General features: G+C 38.5%; 1 long non-coding RNA gene across 2 annotated transcripts in view; it reads left to right on the plus strand.

Annotated features, from left to right (window-relative positions):
* LOC143414563 (uncharacterized) overlaps positions 1-8,853 on the plus strand; it is a 69,589-nt gene extending 60,736 nt beyond the window's left edge. For both annotated transcript variants that reach the window (XR_013095195.1, XR_013095196.1), the window contains one exon: positions 7,601-8,853. This is a non-coding gene — a long non-coding RNA (uncharacterized LOC143414563). The remainder of the gene's footprint in view (positions 1-7,600) is intronic.
* The last annotated feature ends 1,497 nt before the right edge of the window (positions 8,854-10,350 follow it).

Here is a 10,350-nt window from a genome sequence, read left to right on the forward strand (position 1 = left end):
GTTTGGTATCTCATAAAAGCAAAGCTGCATCACTCTGCTGGGAAGGGGAGTTGAGTACAGGAAACGGCTTGTGTGTATACATACATATATAGAAAAAATGTTAGAGGAAGCAAGTTTAGAAAAGGAGTGAGACAGAAAAACAGAGGTGCAGGGTGTGGGAAAAGAGGCGAAGGAAAATGTGCGGGCAAGAGTTGCTAAAATGGGAACTTGTGCTGTTGGAGCCTGCAGGCTGTCAGACGATGTGTTGATCAGTGCAGAGCACGAATCAAACGGCTAGTGGGGAAGATGAAGTCTCCTCTTCATTTTCTAACAACTCACTACATAATTTTTTGTTTGTTTTTATTTGACCTCCTGAATCTTTGAAAGTTGCAGCAGAAATAGAAAGCAGGCATTTTTGCTTTTGAGCGAAGTACAACGCTTAGGAAATTACAGAGGAGACTACTAGTGCTGCACGATACTGCAAATTATGCTATCAATTATCAATAGGGCCAGTATTGCAGATAACAATACAAATAATTTTAAAATATAAAGGCAGTTTATGAAGGGAAACCAGTGTATAATGATTTAAATGTGTCTGTTCTAAAGCACTTTGGGTCACTTTCTGATGTTTAAATGTGCTACAGAGCATAAATGAAATACATGAGACAGTCAACGAAAGAAGGTTCTGATATTATTAAAAATGCACGTATGAGGTGTATTTTTTTATTTAAAAAAAAAACTCTGAAAAACCAACTCAATTCAGCGGGCTGTATACTGAAAATGGAGCATATCAAACCTAGGATCGATACAATAACAATGTAATTGCTGGCATTGTATCAATATTTGGATCAATCTACGCACCTCTAGACACTACAGGGGGGTGATTTGACCCCTTTTGAATGAACAAGAATAAAAGCAAAATGGAAAGGATTCAGAGAATAACACTTCGGTGGAAACTCACAAAAACCATCCTAGAAATATCCCAGCTAAGTGTTAAAAGATTACAGTACCACACCCATCTACACCAGAATTCCCTGTTAAGGTGTGATCTGCAGCTTCCTTTCTTAACTTGTTGAACTGCAACTTATACACCAGGGCTGCTATGTGTGATATCCTGCAGTTAGAAGACACTGAAGAAATCTTACATGCACGGTTTGTTGGCTTTGCAACAAATTGCGCGCTGATAGATCTCAGTAAACGTAACGGGATAGCCTCATTCCCTGTACGGGAGATTTACAGTCGTGTGCAAAAGAGGGCAATGCGTTATGGATGGTGCTCTGCAGGAAAGAAGCAAAAGTCTGTCATCGAAGCATTTTTCTTGCAGCAGAGTAGTTCCCTTTTTTATTGACAGTATATTTTGCCATGAAGCAGTTAGATGTCCAATTTCTGATTTCTGATTTTTATTACTGCTTTAATTTTCTATACAAGCAGTAATAAATAACTACTCCGACATAGTTCGGAGTATGCACACATCATGTTGGTGGCTGATTTTCTGATTGGGTGCAAAGCAAGAGTCTACTAGAAAAAAAAAGACATGATGTAAGCCTCTTTTGTCCTTTTAGCAACATGAGTGACTGATGCACTGACTCCAGGAGACCTCAGCTATATATGTGTTCCTCTTGCAGAAGCAGTGGATATTACCCAATCCTGTGAAAACCTGTTGTCAGTGTGAGCCTGGTATCATTGTGAGCTCAAAAACTGCATCGACATGCAGTGTGTTCTCTGCTCTAGTCTCAGAGTTTTGGCCACCTAGCTGTGTGTGTGTGTGTTTTTTTTTGACTGATTCTAACCACTCAGTCTCTGTTAGTATGAAAAAAGAAGAGACAGGGAGGTTATGGTGGATGGGAGCTGGGATAGTGGCATAGGGGTTTGTCTGTCTTCTAATCTTTCGCATGCATCTTCAGTTAAAATTTCTCTTGTGAAAACAATTATATTAAAATAAAGAGAGCCACAGTTTATAATGTCATCTTCAGCAAGTCAGCTTGAGCCTCGTTAGTATGAGCCGCTTCGACAGAATGTGTATTTTTGATTCTTGTGTAGATCACCAAACACAAGCGCTTATGCTCTGCCTTCCTCTGCTGCCTCTGATTATCTTGGGGAAATCCCATCCCTTAGGTCATTTTGTGCCAAATGTTTTGAGACCGAGTCGAGTCTGGGAATGCTAACATCTCGGTATGCGTCCGCTCAGACATCTCAGGAGAGGCCATGGCCGCCGAGCAGGCAGGTGTGATAAACACATATAATACAGGAACGCTACTTCGTCAGATGCAGTTCACTGGCTCTGTGTCATGGTTTTGAAGTGATGTAATGCATTATTCTTTGCACTTGCTGAGACATACACAATATTCATATATCTGTTGACCCTTACTCCTACACATTTAGTACAGATGAACACTTTTACACACGTTTGCAAAACTAAAACATTTCCGAAACATTTTTCTTCATATCTGTATTTCATGAAAAAAATCCAACATTAAAAAAACTATGAGAATCAAAACATGTGCACTTTTTCCCCCACAATGACACATTTTAATTGAGCAGAGTATATAAATGTCTTTGCCTGAGTTTCTTGGCAATACCCTGTGGCACCGTTTTGAGGCAAAATCAATAAGCAGCATGACCTTCAACATGGACAGAGTTTGGCAAAAAGGACAAAATCGATACCAGCTAGATGCCTCTGAGCAAATCTGTAATGAAAAAGTGCCATTGCTCAAAATGTGTCACATAATTTGCTACAAAAATTGCAACCTGCCTCTAAAATGGTAAACAATATTCATGTGCTTGTGAAACCAACGCACTACAGAAAACCTATTACCCGTGAGTCCGGTGTAATCAAGGAGAACTGATGGATTTTTGTGGATTCAAGAGGTACAAAATGGTGCCCACCATGTGTGACAAAAGCAGAAAAGTAGATATACCTGCAGAACCATTTAGTATCAATTTGAGCTGCTCAGTGGAGAATGCCTGCAGCTGTGATTTGTGGATGTGTGTATTAATTAATGAAAAGACCATGACAGAGAAAAGCTGTGATTGTGTGAGCTCTCCAAATGTGGAAGATTTCTTCCAGCAATCTGTTGCCTGGCACACAAACAAGAGCGTGCAAGAAAAGAGAATTCTCTGAAAAGCTTTACTGGATGACTATTTTCTTCTACATTGTTATAAATAATCACCTCAGGGATGTAACCAGCAGAATAATGGATTCAAAAATCGAACTGAATTGAATTAAAATGTTAAATCAGAGCTATCAACCGCTGACAGGTCTAAGAGAGCCAGCTCTTAGTCACTAGAGTTCTTTTGAAATGACTGTATATTTATCATTTGTACCTCTGTTCCTTTTCAATTTGATAAATTATATTTTGTCATTTTTTCATAAAACCTGAGAAAGACAGAAATGTGATAGTTCCACAGACTGTATATAAATGATGTAAATGGGCTCCTTAAACAACCATTGGTTTGTGAGCACTAGGGTTGAAACTTTGACTAATGCTAGCTAGCACAGTTAGCAAGTCCAAAGACTTGCATCTATAGGCAGCTTGTAAAGACACAGATATTGGCTAGTAAGTGCCAAAGAACATAGAATACTATAACTTTACTGAGTAAAAGTGGAGCATTGTTTTGTTTGGGCTCTTTAACTGTACACCAAGCTAATTATTTTCAAAGGATATTATGTTAGGTTTGCTTAATGGCCAGCCTCAAGTGACCGTTGAAGGAACTTCAGTGTTAGGCACTGTGCTGGCTTTATTTTACAACTCTCCGGGTTGCCACCTGGATAATCCCTGCCTCTGTGAATTGAACCGACTTTTCTTCTGATTTTTATCTAAGAGTACTTGAGGTACTGTTTTTCTCTTAATTTATCTAATGAAGCCTTGCAAAGAGTCACTGAATTCTTTCAAATGTCTGTTGATTGCGAAAACAGGAAAGCAGGCCTTAGTTCATTAGCAAATAAAGCTTTGGGTAAAGCTTCCCAGGGGTAATTTCACTCAAGGCACACACTGCATTTCAGTAACATGAACATATTCGTACACACATGTTGAATCAAGTAAAGAAGCAGGGAAATGCATATAGTACATATGCATGTTTATGTCCATGCACTTAAATATGCACAAAATGTGGATGAATTCACAGTCTTTGAGAGGATTCCCAAACACATGCGCAAACAGCCAAACACACAGAGGTGTGATCTTCCGGGCAAGGCTGCGAAATGCTGCTATGTGAGAAAACACCTCGCAATGCAAACAGAACTTCACAAGGCAAGCGCTTGTTCCAAGGCTAGAATCCAGGGCAGCGCTCCTAACGTGTCCTTGAGAAGAGGAAAGAAGGCGAGGGAGTAAAAGAGAGCGAGCGGTGAGATGAGACCAGACCGGACGTGATGAGAGGAATCGAAAACTAGATGAGAGCAAGAATCAAGCTCGAGCAAGAAGAAAGGAAAATATTAGAAGAGCACTGCAGGGATGATTGAAGATAAGAGTTTTTAGAGAGGTTGTATAGAGGGTGGGAGAAAAGATGAAGGTGAAAAACTAAAAGACAGCTTGAGATTGAAAATGGTGAGCAGCAGGGAAATGTAATTTCAACGTGTTGTCGCCTCTTGGCCAGGACTCCCTTGCAAAAGAGGTTTTTAATCTCAATGGGACTTTTCCTGGTTAAATAAAGGTTAATAATAATAAGGCACAAGAAAAACTAAGATTTCTTCCCTTTGTACTCTTTGTAATCTTATTTCAACTGTTCAAAGATAAAAATAAACCAAAGAGCTCACACCTCACAGTAGTAACGCAGCATTACTTCCAAAGCAAAGCGTTAACATTTGAGTACCAAACTATATTTACCTGTAGAGTGTTGGCACAGGTTCGAGTTTACATAAACCACATCCATTGTGTAGTACCTCCGTATCCTGTGCACAGTGTGTAGTTTCTAGCCTTTAAGACTATTGGGTCTGTAGGACTAAAAGCTCAAAAAAAGTTGCTAGGGGGAAATGTGTATTCCCAAACTGGTTGGTGAGTGAGTTGCTGGCTGTTGCCAGGTGAAATCGGTTGCAAAGAGGGTGCTACACCAAAAACCTCCTTGTGCTTTATTTGGTTGCTATCTGTTCGCTGTTGTCAAACACGGAAAAGACGCCGACTGTCCAAGCAGTAGTGGAACACAAACTAGAAATGCAGGCTGTTTGCCTTCAAAGTAAAAGTTGCAACTTTTACTCTGAATGCAAATATTCTTCATTTCCAGCTTATGTTCTGCTTGTAGCCACTTTTTTATGTTCTATTACTGCTTGGCATGTGGTTTGCAGACAAGTTAGCATTGAAACTAGCTGACCGTGGCAACCTGGTAGTAACCAAAGCAATCACCTAAAGAGCTTCCACACATCCAGCCTGTGTGGAAGCTGGAGTACCCAGAGAGAACATGTGGAGAACAGGCAAGGTCCACCATAAACCTCTTTGCAAGCAAACTCGCGATAGCGTGTCCAGCAATCCTCCAGTAACCACTTGCCAATCCGCTTGCAATATTCACATTCAACTAGCAACTGGCGTTTACAAGGTCACCATTTACCATTCTCTACTGCTTTAGTAGCTGATTTCAAAGCAGTCTCATCAGCGTCTCTTTTGTTTTGTTTCATACAAGAGACTGAATAGTGCCGGAAATCTTGCTACACTTTCAGCAAAAATAATATTCAGTTACATTGTCTGGAGTCCAACATCTATCAGAATATTTTCACTTCCTCTTTTCTCTCACATGAACTTCCTTTTCCCCCTCAAGCTTAAAAAGACTGTCTGGAGAAATGTGAGCTAGTTATGCTTTATGATCTGCAGTCTGCTATCTTATTGACATTTTGCCTGCCCTTCAACAAAAAAATTCCTTCAATAATATAACTCAATGTCGCGTGCAGCCTCAAACATAAAAGGCTGGTCGAAGCTGGACATGTGTTTTCAGCTGGTTCTGTCTGTTTAAAAGAGGATAATCCCAGCTTACATCATTGGGAATGAATTAATGGGTAAATTTGCTAATTTGATCTGGAAAAGTCACTCAAATTAAGCCAATCTTTCGACAGCCAGCAAAATACTAAACTTTACAGTAATAACAATAATCCTCTAGTTCTGCAAGGTTGTATTTTCCTTAATTTCTTGTTTAGTCTGTTGCTAAATGCCTTTACCCCACAAACTAGTATAATTATCCCAGACAGTTTTTCCAGTCTGGAAACCTTTATTCTGATTGGACAATGAGTGACCCAGCTACCTGTGTTGTGTTCTATTCTACGCCCATATACATTTTGGAGTTCTGTGCTGCACCCAGTTTGCAGCACTGGTTATTTCATCTATCAGTTCTGGAGGCCAGTGGTACAATATAAACAGCATTTATTAAAAATAAATCTAGAAAGTCTACCTCTGTGTTACCATGCAGTCAGATGCTTGCATCACTAGCAACCAGAAGTAGCAAACAAATTGCTCAAAGAGCGCTTATTGTGATGACGCACATTAAATAGACAGGGTTGTTTCGTTTTGACAGGCATCCAGTTTTCGGAGCTTCCTGTGTTCTCTATCTGTATCCTCTATTTCAAAGCATCTGTTAACTATCAGCAAAACACCACTTCAAAAGCAACTGTCTAAAACAAACCTTTAGGTAAAGTGGGATGAATAAATAGTAATCAAAGACCAAAACAGAAAAAAAAACCATAAATACTGACCATCTACACAGTGTTTGGAAAATGTGACTTCTTCCTAGTAAAAAGAACTCTCTTAAACACAAGGAAGTTATTCCTCTTGTTAACAAAAGCCATGTTTGTTATGTGTCCTAAAACACGAAACAGAAGAATACCAAGAAATTGGGTTTGAAGGAGTGTATGAGTGTGCCAATTGTTTTCAGTCAGTGTGCTTTTTTCTCAGAGTATCAGTGGGTGTACTACAGAGCCAGTTCTGAAGCCGCCACATTGTCTCTGAACTCTGCCTTTGCCTTTAAATAACAATGTACACGTATTTATTGGTTAAGTATAATACATCTTAAAGTACTCAGCTTTTGTCTATTTTTCAGATTTAAACCATGCCTGTTTTGAGACGTTGTCCTAAGTATTAGTGTGTGTGTGTGTGTGTGTGTGTGTGTGTGTGTGTGTGTGTGTGTGTGTGTGTGTGTGTGTGTGTGTGTGTGTGTGCAATGCCCAGGTGTGCGCTTCTACTTAGCATTCACACATGCAGGGTGGTTACAATCTGGAAGTGGGAGCTGACTCTTCAGCGTCTGCAAGACACCCCCTTTCATTGACATCCAGTAGGACAGATTATCTCTGGCATTCCACATGTGGAAGCAGTTGAAGCCAGAGGAGCTGCTTCTGAGAAATGTACAGTAAAAATATGTAGGACAAAGTGCACACAAATGGAGGGGATACGGCTCCTTTGGCCACTGTATATTAGCTGCATCATTATGGGCTTCAGGATTTGGACAATAATATTCTCTTGTTTTAGAAAATATCTCCAAATATAAATGTAGAATATTTAGAACTGTAGTTTAATACAATAAACACTAGATTACCTAAACTCTTTATTTACTCGCCTTAGTAAGTCATCAGAACGGATGTTTACAGCTATGGTCTGCAAGTTTACATATGCTTTGGGTTTTAAAATATTTCTTTACATTTTTTTTCCAGGATGAAAAAAAAAGAACTGGGTCTGCACAAATGAGATTTTCTCTGATCCACTGAGTCAAAATGATACATTTGCACTGTAACCATTAAGTTAAGACATGGCTGATAATAAAATGATATTGTTGTTGGCACTAGGCAGAAAATGTTAACCATCTTGACCACCATTAATCGTGTTAATTTGTGTCTAAAAAGTAAATAAAAGTCCCAGACTGAAGCAATGTTAGACTTCTTAATTTGCCATTTCTCACTGCGGTATTCAAATGATAGTGAGGATCAAGCATTTTGCTAATTATCACATCAAGTTTGAAATGCTTGTATAGGGACAATCACATTCAGTTATATGTAAAGAATATAGGTTCTACTTCTTTTTAAATAAAAATCATGAGAGGGAGGGCATCACCTCTGTCACACCAAACTTCTCACAAGAAAGTGAAAAAATTGTTTTAACAAAAGTCTACAATTGTAGCATCTTATGTTGTGGCGCATTAACCTATGCAAAGGAGGTTGTGTGCTTAGTAGCATTTGCATGCATGCATGTCCTGCTGTCTGTAAACCTAATATCTTGACATTTTGAATAAATTCTCATATCATTTTGTAGGGGTGCATAGTGGGATCATGTTAACAATCCATATAAACTTGGTTTACATCCATTAAGGACTTCAAGGCCAACTTAATGATTTACTTAAACTATATTTCAAGGATATCAACAGGACCTGGAAAAACTAGTCCATGCATTCATTTTTAGTAGGCTTGATTATTGTAACAGCATCTTTACAGGTCTAGCTAAAAAAATCAGTCAGCTCATTCAGAACTCTGCTGCTCGAGTCCTCACTAAGACCAAAGAAGTGGACCACATCGGTCCAGCTCTGAGGTCTTTACACTGGCTGCCTGTCCGTCAGAGGATAGACTTTAAAGTTCTGATGCTGGCCTATAAAGCTCTGAATGGTTTAGGACCAAATTACATCAGTGACCTCCTGACCCAGTATGAACCTTCCAGATCCCTCAGGCCATCTGGATCCGTTTTTTTATTAGTTCCCAGAGTCAGAACCAGACAGCTGCATTCAGCTTTTATGCTCCTTATATCTAGAACAAACTCCCAGAAAGCCTCAGATCAGCTGAAAAATTCAGTTTATTTAAATCCAGGTTGAAGACTCACCTGTTCTCAGCTGCATTGTGCTTTATTCAAATGCAAATCCGCACTGTTTTACTTTTAAGCTTAAATTTCAAAACTTACATTTTAACTACTGATTTTATCTACTGTTCCTTTCTTTTTTTTTTTCATTTTAAATGCTTTTTATTTGCGTTTATTTTTTAATGTCTCTGTAAAGCTTGTTGTTGAATTGTGCTATATAAATAAAAAATAAATAAATAAACTTGCCTTGCCTTGCCATATGATTATTACAAGTGTGGTGTGTAATGTCAATTTTACTAAAAAGTGAAATTACTTCTGCAACTAATTATACTCAAAATGATACCAAGTATATCAAAATGGGTTTAAACAGGGCAAATAACAAAAGCATGCATTTTGCACTTTTCTAACTGCACTAGAAACTACTTAAAAAATTAAATATATATACAAAATAATAAAATTAATTGCCCACACAGTGAACTGGCTCAGTGGAGTTTTGCTTCTTGTAGACTATGTGACCTTGAAGGACTCTTGGTAACTAGGCCACAGGACTGGTTTATTGGTTTAAAAAGGAAAATGAATGAAACAACACAGTCTGTACTTAAAAAGTAAGAGGAAAACCTTCTATGATCGTCTCAGTTTCACTACTGTCCGACCTGTTTCATGAATGCAATTATCAACTTTACAAAGCCTTGTGAGCTTTTGTGATCATTCACTCTGAGTTCGCTTGTTCATCAGTCTTGGGAGAAACCATTCCTCGGAGACAAAGTCTATTTAGGGACAAGAAAGAAAATTGCAGTTTTTTATAAAAACAGTCAGAGTGTGAAGTCAAGCGAAGAGACAAAATGTTCTGACAGGAAACTCTGCGGTTATTACACATAATGGACCAGCATATTCACAAAGACACACCTGCGTGAATGCACACACACACACACGCTAACACACCATCATGATGTTAATATTCTAACATCTGTGGATTCATTAACGCCCTCCCTTACATGTAAATTTTTAATCCATGTTCGTCTGCTCTCTGGAGTGTGAGGTATGGCTGAAATCCTTTTTTTTAAATGTGAGATGATTCATATGAGCACACAGCATCGTAATCACCAGCTAGTTGCTGTGCATCAATCAATTAAGAGAAGCTGTCAAAGCCCCATAATGGTTTTAATGTGCTGCTTCTTTCACTCACCCACTGAATCGCCTGAGTAATTGCTACATAATTACCCAGAATCATCTTAGGTAGCTCTCTACCTGGTTAAGTCCATGCCTGAATATAAATGTGTAGAAAGTTAGTTTCGGGTGACTTGTTTGAAAGCAAAGCACTTCTCGTGGGAGCCATCAGAGGAATACATAATACAACTGAATTGATAAAGTGATGATTAGCAGTGCACCTGCAACAAGATGAGATGAAATCAGAGAAGAGCTTCATAAGGCACATTTGATTTGTGAGGGAGGGAAAAATGGAAACAACATTGCTGGTGGAAACACTGAGATCATTTACTTAGTAAAAGTACTGAATGTGTAAAGAAATTTCATTGCAAGTAAAATATGGTAATAATTATGATTATTGTCCTAATTAATTAATTTAATGATTGATATAAATGAAAAATAGATATATATAAAA

The sequence above is a fragment of the Maylandia zebra genome, linkage group LG22, assembly GCF_041146795.1.
Source record: "Maylandia zebra isolate NMK-2024a linkage group LG22, Mzebra_GT3a, whole genome shotgun sequence".
Lineage (NCBI taxonomy): Eukaryota > Metazoa > Chordata > Actinopteri > Cichliformes > Cichlidae > Maylandia > Maylandia zebra.